Consider the following 11,531-nt stretch of genomic DNA (forward strand, 5'->3'; position numbering starts at 1 on the left):
TGAGGCTAGATCTGAGAAAGCCGGAAAGCGCAGCAACCAGAGAACCATAAGTTGGAGTGCTGCAGCTCACAGAAAGAGACGTGGGAAGGGGCTTTCGGCCCATGGACCCAGGCACCGATGCGTAGGCAAACTGCAGCGGGAAATGCTGTACAGTAGTGGAGCAAGGTATGCAACGAGCGGAAGTTATGAAAAAGGGTCCAGGTCTCGGAATCCCATCTTCCAAGGTCAGGAGCCACGGAGCCAGAAGACCGTTCGACGATCCTACTTCTGATGTCATCCCCTTCTGTTCCCTCCCTGTTGAATATCCCAACTATTCTATATCCAATTCCGGGATGGATCATGAAAGATTTTGTCTTGAAATGCCGATAAGGAATAGCCAGTTATAGAAGCGGGTGGCAGGGAATGAAAGCACTCCTGTGCTATCAAAGTAGAGATATTAGTTAGAGCTAGGGGCAGGCCATCTATTCCTGCTTGACTTTCTTCAAGATACGAAATGAGCAGCCGTTTTTCGTGACATCATATCACTATTCGGCAAGTCAATCCCGCTTACCGGCTCAATATATCTCTCAATAGATTCGCTTGCCACAACGACCGGACAGGATAGGAGATCGCCCAACCTTCCAATTTATCTTTCTGAAGCAACTATAACGGATGGGCAGCTTCCCTACCCACTGGGGATTTTTTCTAGATCGATTCCAAACGTGTGATTAGTAGCTGATGCAGAAAAAAGAAGAACAACTTCTTCTTCTATGATGACATCTGCAGCAGATTCAATGGCCTCGGTTTACACATTCTTTACTTGAAAAAATGAGTGAAGTTAGAAGGATTCTCGTCAGAAGGTCAGGTCAGAAGTGGATTCCCGGTACGATACTAGGCTATGATTCCCGGGGAGAGAGAGAACTCTTATAAGAAAATGGGCCTTGAGCCTGCTTCATCGCCTTGACTTGATTCGGGTAAGTCAAAGTAAGGACTTTGCTTTTTCAAATCCCAGACAGGAAGGAAGTCGAAAAAAGATCTGCTTCAGGATCAACTGAAGCAGAAGAAGAGACCTTTTCCCCTTGGGGAATGAAAAAGATCATATTTCTAAAAATGAAATAAGACGTGTTCACTCTGTAAGAGCCCTTGGTCTTAGTCTTAAAGAGAAGGAAGCCGGCAATAGCACGATAGCAAAGAGCAAAGAAAGCTAAGCGCGTAGAGAGAGCAGCATATAGCGCGAAAGAGTCCAAATACAAGAAAGGCAGAGCGCGAAGCTTGTGGTCCGTTCCTTTCCCAACTATAGTGGAACTTGCCCGAAGGAAATCTTTTATCTTCTTGCCGGGAAAGAGTTTGATTACCAAGTTCGATTACCATAAGTGGAAGTTCAAACCTTATATCTCCGATATATAGGATATAATGTCAGAAAAAAATAAATTTTGGTAGATAGTATGGCTTGACAATGTCGAGCTAAGACTATCGCGAAGTAAACATAGGGTCTGTCTCAACCTTGACTATGGAATCTGATTTCCTAGCGACTATGTTCCCCTTTTTTCCTGCAGTCTTTCCAGCTATGGATCCTACAATTCCCTATGAAGCTCCCTGACAACCCCTTAAATCCATCTTCATCTTGGCTGGCAGCCTAGATTGAGCCCTGGGACTGATCTTCCCGTTGGCTTTACTGCAACAGTACTCACAGTGAAAGGTCAGCGGGGGGCATAGCGAAATTCCTCACCGAGATGACTGGACAACCTATCGACCAGATCGCACCAGCGGAGCGATTCAAAGCCTCTTTGGAGCGAATTCCTTTGAAGTAGTTAGTGCTCTAATTGAGTGAGCCGTGGATCATAAATGATGAGCGTAGCTTAATTTAGCTGATCTCACACCGAACTATAAATAAATAAGTGAGTGGCTCTTTATAGCCCAATGGCTACCACCGGAAGTGCGCTAAGTTAGTCACAGGGGAACCCCAAGTTCTTTCTCCGACTCTATAAAATAAACTTGGATGGCTTGCTTGCTTGTTTAGCTTGCCCCCTCTTTGAATGTGTACAATTCGAGCAAGCAAATGGCTAGCAGGGCCGAGGAACCACAATGAACGGGACGACAGAAGTTCCAAAAGAATATGACCAGAGAGATATGTTCTTCTTCGTGCATGCAGGTCTGGTTCCTGAGAAAACAGATATCTATTAGCGAGTTTCGCCGTACAATATATAACCCGGGACTGGCTGAAATGAATGAATTCTCATGGTTTCCGCCGGCTAATAGGGCGAGCAGCATAATGGGGGCGGACGACGTGAGTGAGAGCCCAGACCATAGCGGCTTTAGAGACTTCTCTCTCGGCGACGAAAACGTTCTCCGGGAGGCTTTCCTTTCTGCTTTACTGTGATTTACCCATAACCATCAGCGGAAAGGATTACGGAAGAGGCCCAACCAACCCAGGTACACCACAAGTAGATACGGTTGGAGTAGCAGATCCTATAGAAACAAAGACAAAGCCCGAGGCAGATCCAGACGCGTACCTAGGTGGCGCAGCATCCCTTCGAGTTGCTTGCCACCCCTTTTATCCTTTCTCCCTCCTCCGGTCGCCTCGTTACCTTTTTTGCTTTCTCACATTGACTTCTTTCCGCTTTTTCACTTCTTTTCCTTTGATTCAGCTGTATTAGTAGCTGATGATTCCTTTTTTCCAAGTGTGTCCGATTGGTATCACTCGCATAAGACTTTTCCTTTATTTGTAGCGGCCATGTGGCATAGTCCATCTTTTCCTTCTATTTTTCCCTCAAAATAGAATATATAATTGCCTTTGTACTGATTTGAATATATGTAGGAAGGCTTAGTGGAAGGGCGGCACCCTCTTCAGAGGTGCCCGAGGGGCACGGTCTCTGTCTTTGACTTGGCCTTCGGCCTTGAGAACACAATGATTTCGGACTTTCTCTTTTCCGAGCCTTACTAGGCGCGTATTGCTTTCTTGTCTTTTTTAGCTTGAGGTCTATATAGACGATCTGACTCTTTGTCAAGTGAGAGTAAGAATTCTCCTATTGTGATAGCGGTTAGTGGAACGTGCAAGATAGGGCCAGCTAGGCGAGCAGGGTCAAGAAAGAAAAATAGTCGTAGGCAGAGATGACTAAGTGAAGAAGGCCCTACCCCTTATTCATTCAAAAAGGGAGTAGCGGAGAGAGACGTTCCCGAAAGGCACCTATCCGTGGGAGACAGAAGATGAATGGGGAGCCGACTAGAAGACAGATAAAGGAGCAGGCTGGAGCGGGGCTTTAGGAAGAAGGGGGCCGGAGATGGACTTGGATGATGGAAAAAGCGGTCTTCCTCGCTTGCTCCAATGCTTGGTGAATCAGTCAATGGAAAATTGCTAGCGATCTCAGAAGCACAAGGAAGCAGAAGAAAGAAGGCCCGCCAGAAAGAGGGGAGACCCCAGAACGATGTATGAAAGAGACTCTTGAAAGCTATCGAAGTGGACAATAGAGTGCTGCTTCTTATGAAAAAGCCCTCAATGCTGTGTGAAAGAGTGGCGGGGAATGACTGGGCTCAGGAGTAAAGTCAACATAGTGTGGACCCGACTCATTCTTAGGACAGGCTTAGCTCTAGCTATCTAAAATGAAGAAATTGTACAAGGGAGAAATCCTATTTCACAAAGTAACTTCTCAAAGGTCGAAGGCGTAGTATCGATTGCTTGTGTTGGACTACCTTTATAGGATATATCTGATATACTGTTAGGTTTTGGTTGGACCGGGAATCAAAAAGGGGAAAAAGTAAAGTATAAGCGCATATGGCACGAAAAGGAAATCCAATTTCGGTAAGACTTGGTCTGAATCGTAGTTCAGATTCAAGTCGGTTAAGCGGGGGCGGCCGCGGAAGAATTAAATTATTGTTCCAGTTAAGCGCCAGACGGGCGTGCATTCCATTTTTAGTTCCCATAAGTCTTCTTATTTTTTCTTTGGTCAGGCAAGTCGGCTGGTAATCCCAACCGAATAAGCAATCGAAATCGCTACAAGCAACCTATTTCATACCCTTTTCGTCGTACTTCCTCTTCTCCTTCTCTTCTTTCTCTCCCTGCCGAGCTTGTTGGAGTGCCATTGCCAAGATCTAGTGTAATTCCTTTTCCCCGGGAGCCAGTCGCACTAATGCTAGTATCAATAGGAAGATCTTTATTGCTTAGGAGATTTCTGGTTTTCTCCCCTGTAGTGTCAAAGTATTTGGCATAAAGAGCCCTCAATAACTTGCTTGTCCTGTACGCGGATAGAGGGAGTTTCAACTCGGCCTTCTACTAAGAGTGTTGCACAAATTCCCTTTCTTATCCCTTCTAGTTTAAGCCTTTCCTTCCTATGTAACCAAGTCCTCCTATGAACCTATCCCCGCCTAAAGGATAGGATAGGATAGATTACAACTATAAAGTAAAGGCTGTCTTCGAGCAAGCTCTTAGCTTTCATCGTGAGTGAGAGAGGAATTGAGGCTGATTCAACTCAAGCAGCTTGCACATGATTGTCTTGTGTAGTGTGTGATATCTTTCCTTTGTTAAGTGGAAGTGGGAACTATCTAAGATCTATTATCCATCCCTTTCTTGGGCACAATCAAAGACCTTGCAACTAAGGGCTTCAACCGATGCCTTCAAGCTCACCTAACTTGGTTCTAGTGTTGTGACTGGCACTCTACCAAATCCATCAATTCTTGGATTGGTTGCTTCTGAGAGAGCTGCTCTTCCGACTGCTCGTATTCATCACTTCCCCATGAGGGAAATCAGCCCCTTGCTTTCATTTGAATATTGGCTCTCGCGCATCACGGCTAGATTTGAGTCACTCATAGCTAGGGCTTTCTATTTCATCAGGACGGCTTCTCCTCTACTGATCTCATCGCCCCTTTCTATCAGCTTCCGATACCTGTCTGATGAGGTTTTACGGAGGCTCCTTTGACCGGTCTGAGGCTTTACCTCACCCTATCTCGCTTACTCGTTGTGGTTTACCACGGAATAAACCTGCTTTTCATCGTAAGATGATGAGGGGTCGCTCCTGGAGTTGCTAGTGAGTCCGAGTGAAAGAGTCAACTGCTTGCCCCTTGCGCTTTACCGGTTTGGAATGAGAGCCTTCATGTCAGCCTTCTCACCCATGCAAGCAAATGGGTCAATGACTAGATAGCCACGGTAAGATGGAAGGCCCGCGCTAATGCCCTTAGAGTCGTCGGTCGAATTACCGATCAATTAGATTCTTGGATGAGCGGAACATCTTTGAGACAAATCATCTCCACCCGGGTACATAGCTTCATCCAAACCATGGATCCACGAATTGTTGCCTCGCTCGAGAAAAGAGCTTCGTAGTTGCGAGTTCTGGGCCGATGAGCGATATGTAATCCTAGGATTAGAACTATGCTTTACTACTTCCATATAGTAGTTAGATCTTTTCTATTTTTTATATTTTAGGTCTTTTGGCTAGTCTTCATTTCCCTTTCTTCTCTTTTTTCAATATGGATAGCAAGAGGCCTACATGGAAGGAAGGAAAGATGGAAGGAGAGAAGGACTGAACGACAAAAGGAAAGACCTCTTTGTTTGCCTTGGAATGAATTGGTTTTTTCAACTGCTGAATAGGTTTCGGGGGTTAACTTAAGTAAGTCTTCAGTACGCTTTTAGTATCCGGATCGATAGAGACTGATCCCTTTCTACATACATAGCCCCACCCCACCAGATACATACATACTTTTTATCCTTTCTCCCATAAAGCTTCCTTTCCTGAATCTTAGCTCTTATCTTTCTTATTTATTCTGACTACTCTCACTTTAGAAACCGGGCCTGGAGAATTCAACCTTAACGTACCCGGGTAGTACGCCTGGAACAAGAAGGTTCGTCGTACAATTTCGGCGATTACAAAAAGAAAGGAGTATATCCCTCTCCCTTAGTGTCTTTCCACTTCTGTCGTTCAGGAACAAACACTTCGCCTAATTCTTTTGAATCCCGGCCCGCTTTTTCCCCACTAACTAATTACGTTACGACCACTGAACAAACTTGGTTGACGAACATAGTTTATGCGCCGCTAATGTAGCGGCTTGTCGAGCATTTGACAAACTCACACCATCCATTTCAAATGGGATTTGTCCTGTGGACACACGAGCAATCCAACCCGACTGTGAAATCTCATACGGCTCCTCCCTTATGTGCATAATGAAAAGCAAATCATATATCTAATAAATAATAAGAAGCTTTCAATATTCTAATTATAAATTTAGTGGTAGTGGGGCTAGTGTTTTTACAAGAAATCTCTAGCCTGCGAAAGATCTTTTTCTTTTTTTTAGTATCAAGCTGTTGATACTAGATAAAAGGTAACTCCAAAAATTGATTTGTCCCCAACGCCCCTTAATTTAAAGGAATTATAAACTTAAAAAGTTTTTTATGGTTCTACGGGTATCCAAAGTACGAACGAGATGGATGTTTGTTGTCCCAACCATTCTTTTGAATCCCGATCCCGATAAGGAAAGGGGGTAATTTCTAACAAAGTTTTAGTTTTTTCCTAGGCGTAGTGCTTCTTTTCTTCTTCTTCTATGCCGCCTATTGGTACTAGTGCAGTAGAGTTGGCCTACAATAAATAATCCATAGGTGTAACCTCAATACTAAAATCGACAATTGAAGCATCTAAGGCTGCATTAATCGGGAATACACGACAGAAGGTTTATTTACAAACCTCCCTTCAACTGAAACAAACTATCAACCAGGGCTGAATCCTCAAATAAGAAAGGAAGAAGGAGAATCAACTGATACAGGTAGGTGATTTGGTATATAACCAAAGGAAGAGCAGAGGGAAAAAACTCCTTTGCCAAAGAATCTTTTCATCCTAATTGTTTTCTTCGGTTCGTATTGTTGAATCGAAAGCAAGATTGACTGCGAACTCACTCAAGGGTTATAGGTTTTCTAATTGTTTCCTGCCCTGTGCTTTCCCGTCCTTCCTTTGAATCGATGGCATAATCAGTCTAGTACTGATGCGTGGTCTTACAAAAGCCTATGTGACTGACTTGCCATTGCCAACCGTACGCCGCGTCCTGATCCTCACGTAGCCGTAGGTCTCTCGTTCCTTTTCTCACTCGTCGATGGAACCTCACCCTCAGGCTCCAAAATAGTCGTTCTTACGCTTCCGGGGGTCTCCCTCTCTACAGTGGGGTTCTGTTTGAAGTTATGATTTAGACAACGAGTCATAGGTCTTTCTTTTATTCCCTTGGCTATTAATCACCAAGAAAAAGGCTATTCATTAGCAACAAAAAGAGTAAGACAGGGCGCAGCACTCCTGCAGTTAGAAGAAGAGCGCGGCCGCATGAAAGATTGACTGTGATGCTACATGCATACACTGATCACTACGGAGAAGAGAAAAGATGTCATAAAGCATAGGGGAAAGCAAACATCGGCTACCCCAAAAAACCATTGATTGGGATCGATATAACAGAGTGTGCTCGATAGTCATCACTATTATGTCCCCGAATGGAATGTATGTCACCTTTTTTCTTTCCCTTTTAGACCAACCTGCCGCGTATAGTTTAGTCGTCTCTTGAGGGTTGATTCTCCAGTTTCGGATGCGGGAAGAAGCCCTAATCTTCGAGTCAGGAGATACCTTGAGAACAGTGAAAGCAGAATCCTATTTTATTTAGTTTAGAAGAAGGCTGTCTCGTCCCTTCCCATTGTAATTGTAGGAGGGAAAGTAAAAGGAGTGATTTACAACCACCCTGCCCCTAGCCCTACCATGGAAGAAAGATATAGCCCTATAACCTGGTTTTCAGCAGATCTAGAATCTACTGCCCCTCTTTCAACAAACTTGCTTGCTATCCCAGCACGTCTATCCTTAGTTTTCGTGTCTAGCAAGCGAGAAAACGTAACGCGCTAACGAACGCACTTACGTAGTAACCCCTACGCTTGCTGCTGGCGCTACCTTGGATACGCCAACCCAGCGAGTAAGGGAGTGAGTCTGCCCAAAGAAGCTCTTAAGAAGCGGAGTTTCACTCGACAAAAAAGGTTTGGACTGAAACCATTCTCAGACGGAATCGACTGACTTCTAGTTGCATCGGATCTAGAGATCTGTTGCCAGTTCCGATAGAAGGAAAGGAGTAAGGTTTAGGCTTTACCCAATAGTTGTTGAACTCGAGGTTGGTAATCAACTGAAGCTGCTCAGTCTTCTAGCATAGCGGAGTGAGATATATCGAAGAATGAACTTAGCCTTCAACCACGGGGTCCTTTAGGCAGCCGATTGCCCGTTTGCTTCCACTGACTTACGTCGTGAACATTTCTCCAACCCGTCAATGAAATGAAGAGAAGGGCTTTCCTCTTCGATCCCATCCTATGAGCCCTGCGAGCTCACGAGTCGTCAGTGATGGTCAGTCACTCGGAGGATTTTATCGACCGGCCTGAACTAACCGGAACGCAGCGATGAAAGGCAAAGACTAGTGTTTAGCATATAGCTAAGAGAAGACGGGGTTGTCTCTGTTACAATTAGAGTCCTTGTCCTGACTTTCCTGAAAGCTTAGTGAGGAAAATCCTCGACAGAGAGGAAGTTTTTCTTTTCATGAGAGTGACCTTTCAAAGAGACTTTTTGCGATAAGGCCCTTCTTAAAGGGATGGCTCACTCTCCTTTAAAGGTGTCCCTGCTGCACTCTAAGGATGACATATGATTAACTAGCGCAGGAGAGAGAGTGAGCCTTGGCTTTGGCATTTCCTCGCTCAATCTCATATCAGTCAGTCGTCTTACTGTTGTCGAATAAGCTCTTAGGCAGCTATCGAATGGAGTGTGGGAAAGCGAGTAGAGGAGACCCCACCCCATTCTCTTACCCTTTAGGGGAAAGAATCATTGTTCCCCCAGCTGAAGACTCACCTTAAAAATCCGTCGTGTTGCCTGTCTCTTTCTGCAATGAGTTTAGTGCCGAGATTTCCTACTCATCCGTTAGAGAGAGTGGAACTTTACTGTTCCTCGGTAGGGCTAAAGGGAGGGTGCTGGTGTTACACAACACCGCACACGAAAGCGTAGCCAGGCCTACAACTTTCAAAGAGGGGTGAAATCAAATCCAGTTCAAAGGAAGAGCTCACAAAGACGTGGCCAAATGAGCTACCCAACAGATGACGCCATAATAAGATCTTTCTGGTACGGCAGGTTCCAATGAAGAAGAAGAGACAAAGCTACACTGCCTGAGGAATCATCCCATTTTCTCATATGAAGTCTATTAGCGGTGCTATTTACTATTCTTTCTAGTTCTGACTTGGGAAGCTGATCTCGATCTCAAGAGAAGCGTGACGATCATTCAAAAGGAGAAGGATCGGACAAAAGAAGGTGGTGACGACGGCCCGGGTGGATAGGATGGCCTTTCTTTCCTAGTCCTGAGTTTTTCTTCTTGACTATTGCGGGTTTGACACTATTCAATACTAAATATCTACTCGTGGAGGGAGGGGAGGCAATAGATTCATCTTAGGCGGTAAGCGAAGGAACTGTAGGGCTTAGGGCAGCCTCAAATTTTTCTTCAATAGGCTCTAGGGGAGGTGAGAAGAGAGCCAAAAGCTATTATAAAAGGACTTAACAATTCATGACATGAATTAGAGTTGAAGGAAGAAAGACATGAAATGCTAGAAAGATGGAATCTATGAATGAGCTCTTTCGTCTAAGCCTAGAACTAGGCAAGAGCAAGGAATGGACTTTAAGTGAGTAAAAACCGGAAGGAGGGGACAAAGGTCAGTTCTATAAGGCAAGAAAGCAAGATCAGAAGAAGGAGCAATGCAGAATAACTAAGCATGACAAGGAGAGGATAGCTAGACTTTCAAAGACAGTAGCAATGGCAAGGAGACTAATCCCGATATTCTTTTGCGATAAGGCCCTTCTTAAAGGGATGGCTCACTCTCCTTTAAAGGTGTCCCTGCTGCACTCTAAGGATGGCATATGATTAACTAGCGCAGGAGAGAGAGTGAGCCTTGGCTTTGGCATTTCCTCGCTCAATCTCATATCAGTCAGTCGTCTTACTGTTGTCGAATAAGCTCTTAGGCAGCTATCGAATGGAGTGTGGGAAAGCGAGTAGAGGAGACCCCATCCCATTCTCTTACCCTTTAGGGGAAAGAATCATTGTTCCCCCAGCTGAAGACTCACCTTAAAAATCCGTCGTGTTGCCTGTCTCTTTCTGCAATGAGTTTAGTGCCGAGATTTCCTACTCATCCGTTAGAGAGAGTGGAACTTTACTGTTCCTCGGTAGGGCTAAAGGGAGGGTGCTGGTGTTACACAACACCGCTCCCAGAGCTACCATGAGGTAAGAGCTCTCACTAAGCTTCCAAACCAGGAGGACTCACGAAGGGGTCCAGGATAGGCAAGAAGGGAGGGGCAGCCTCCCTGAAAAGTAAAGAGCGGGTTGTCCCCTCTTCAACATTTCTACTACTTCCTTGTCTCCCCCTTTTCAGGGATCTCCTTGTTCTCTTTCAAAATTTTCCTCCATACCTTCGCCGCCTTCTTCATCATGTTGTTCTATCCTTCAGGGATGTTCGGAAGGTGCCCGGGCCTCCTAAAAAATCCTTCCGACAAGAATGCTGCTTGAACATTGTAAGACATTGAACCGTCCCGCTCTTGTGAACACTGATCATAAGTGGCAAAAGCCGCCGGAATCCTCATTTTTTGTCCATAAGCTCTCCTCGCTACTGTAATAATTTTCAATTTATTTTTTTACTATACACTGGCGCAGATGATTGCCCCCATCTATCAACGGGGGACCCCCGAAAGGCGAATAGGAAGCTTCAAGCGATCTGGGATCCCACCTTTGATCGAGATGAAGGTGTAGTTTTCACTAGGAATCCCAGGGTTGCCGATCAGGTGAAGTAGTAGTTTCTGGGCACAAAGGATTCACTCGCGATTATAGGCCCGCCAAAGGGAAAGTGCACAGGTCTTCCTTCAAAAGAGACAAGGTTTTTCATTGCCCGAGCAATGAACGTAGTTCACGATGGGCGTTGGGGCCCCTACCATTAGTTGTCTATAGGGATCTGGGATTTGGTATTGAATCAATCCTTAACTTCGTTTAGTCACTTCAGAAGTCATATTCAATACCTAATTCTATTGAGTTGATTCCATCCCCTTTACTTTGTTTACATTCAGTAGCTGCTTGCTGGTGTCCATTCAGGTCAGGAACTCCTGCAATAGGCAGCTACCCTCATCAAACTAAATAACACTACTCTCATCCCTCGCCCGAGAGGCAGGAGAGACCTTGCTAGATAGCCAGTATTAGGTTATCCCCCACCCGAACTTTGTAGTGAACTCAAAGACTTCCAGATCTTTGAGGTTCATGGGCGATTCGGGGTATCATTAGAGTAGACCAAAGGATACGGCTTTTTTGTTTTTGATATAGTTTTCATGTTAGATCAATGTGTTGAAAGCCTTTTCTTCTAAATGATGGGAAGATATACTATAAATCGTTAGAGAAGTACGAGTAGATCGAACTGGTTGAAAGCCAGTTCTTAACCTACTTCTTGCCTACTATATAGTGGCCCCTACGGATACGCCTGCCCCAAAGACTTCCACAGCACCAATTCCGACTACTTCTGCGTCTGCCACGTCTCTAACGAA

Source organism: Lactuca virosa, chromosome 5 (assembly GCF_052849685.1).
Source record: "Lactuca virosa cultivar CGN04683 chromosome 5, Lactuca_virosa_CGN04683_v6, whole genome shotgun sequence".
Classification (NCBI taxonomy): domain Eukaryota; kingdom Viridiplantae; phylum Streptophyta; class Magnoliopsida; order Asterales; family Asteraceae; genus Lactuca; species Lactuca virosa.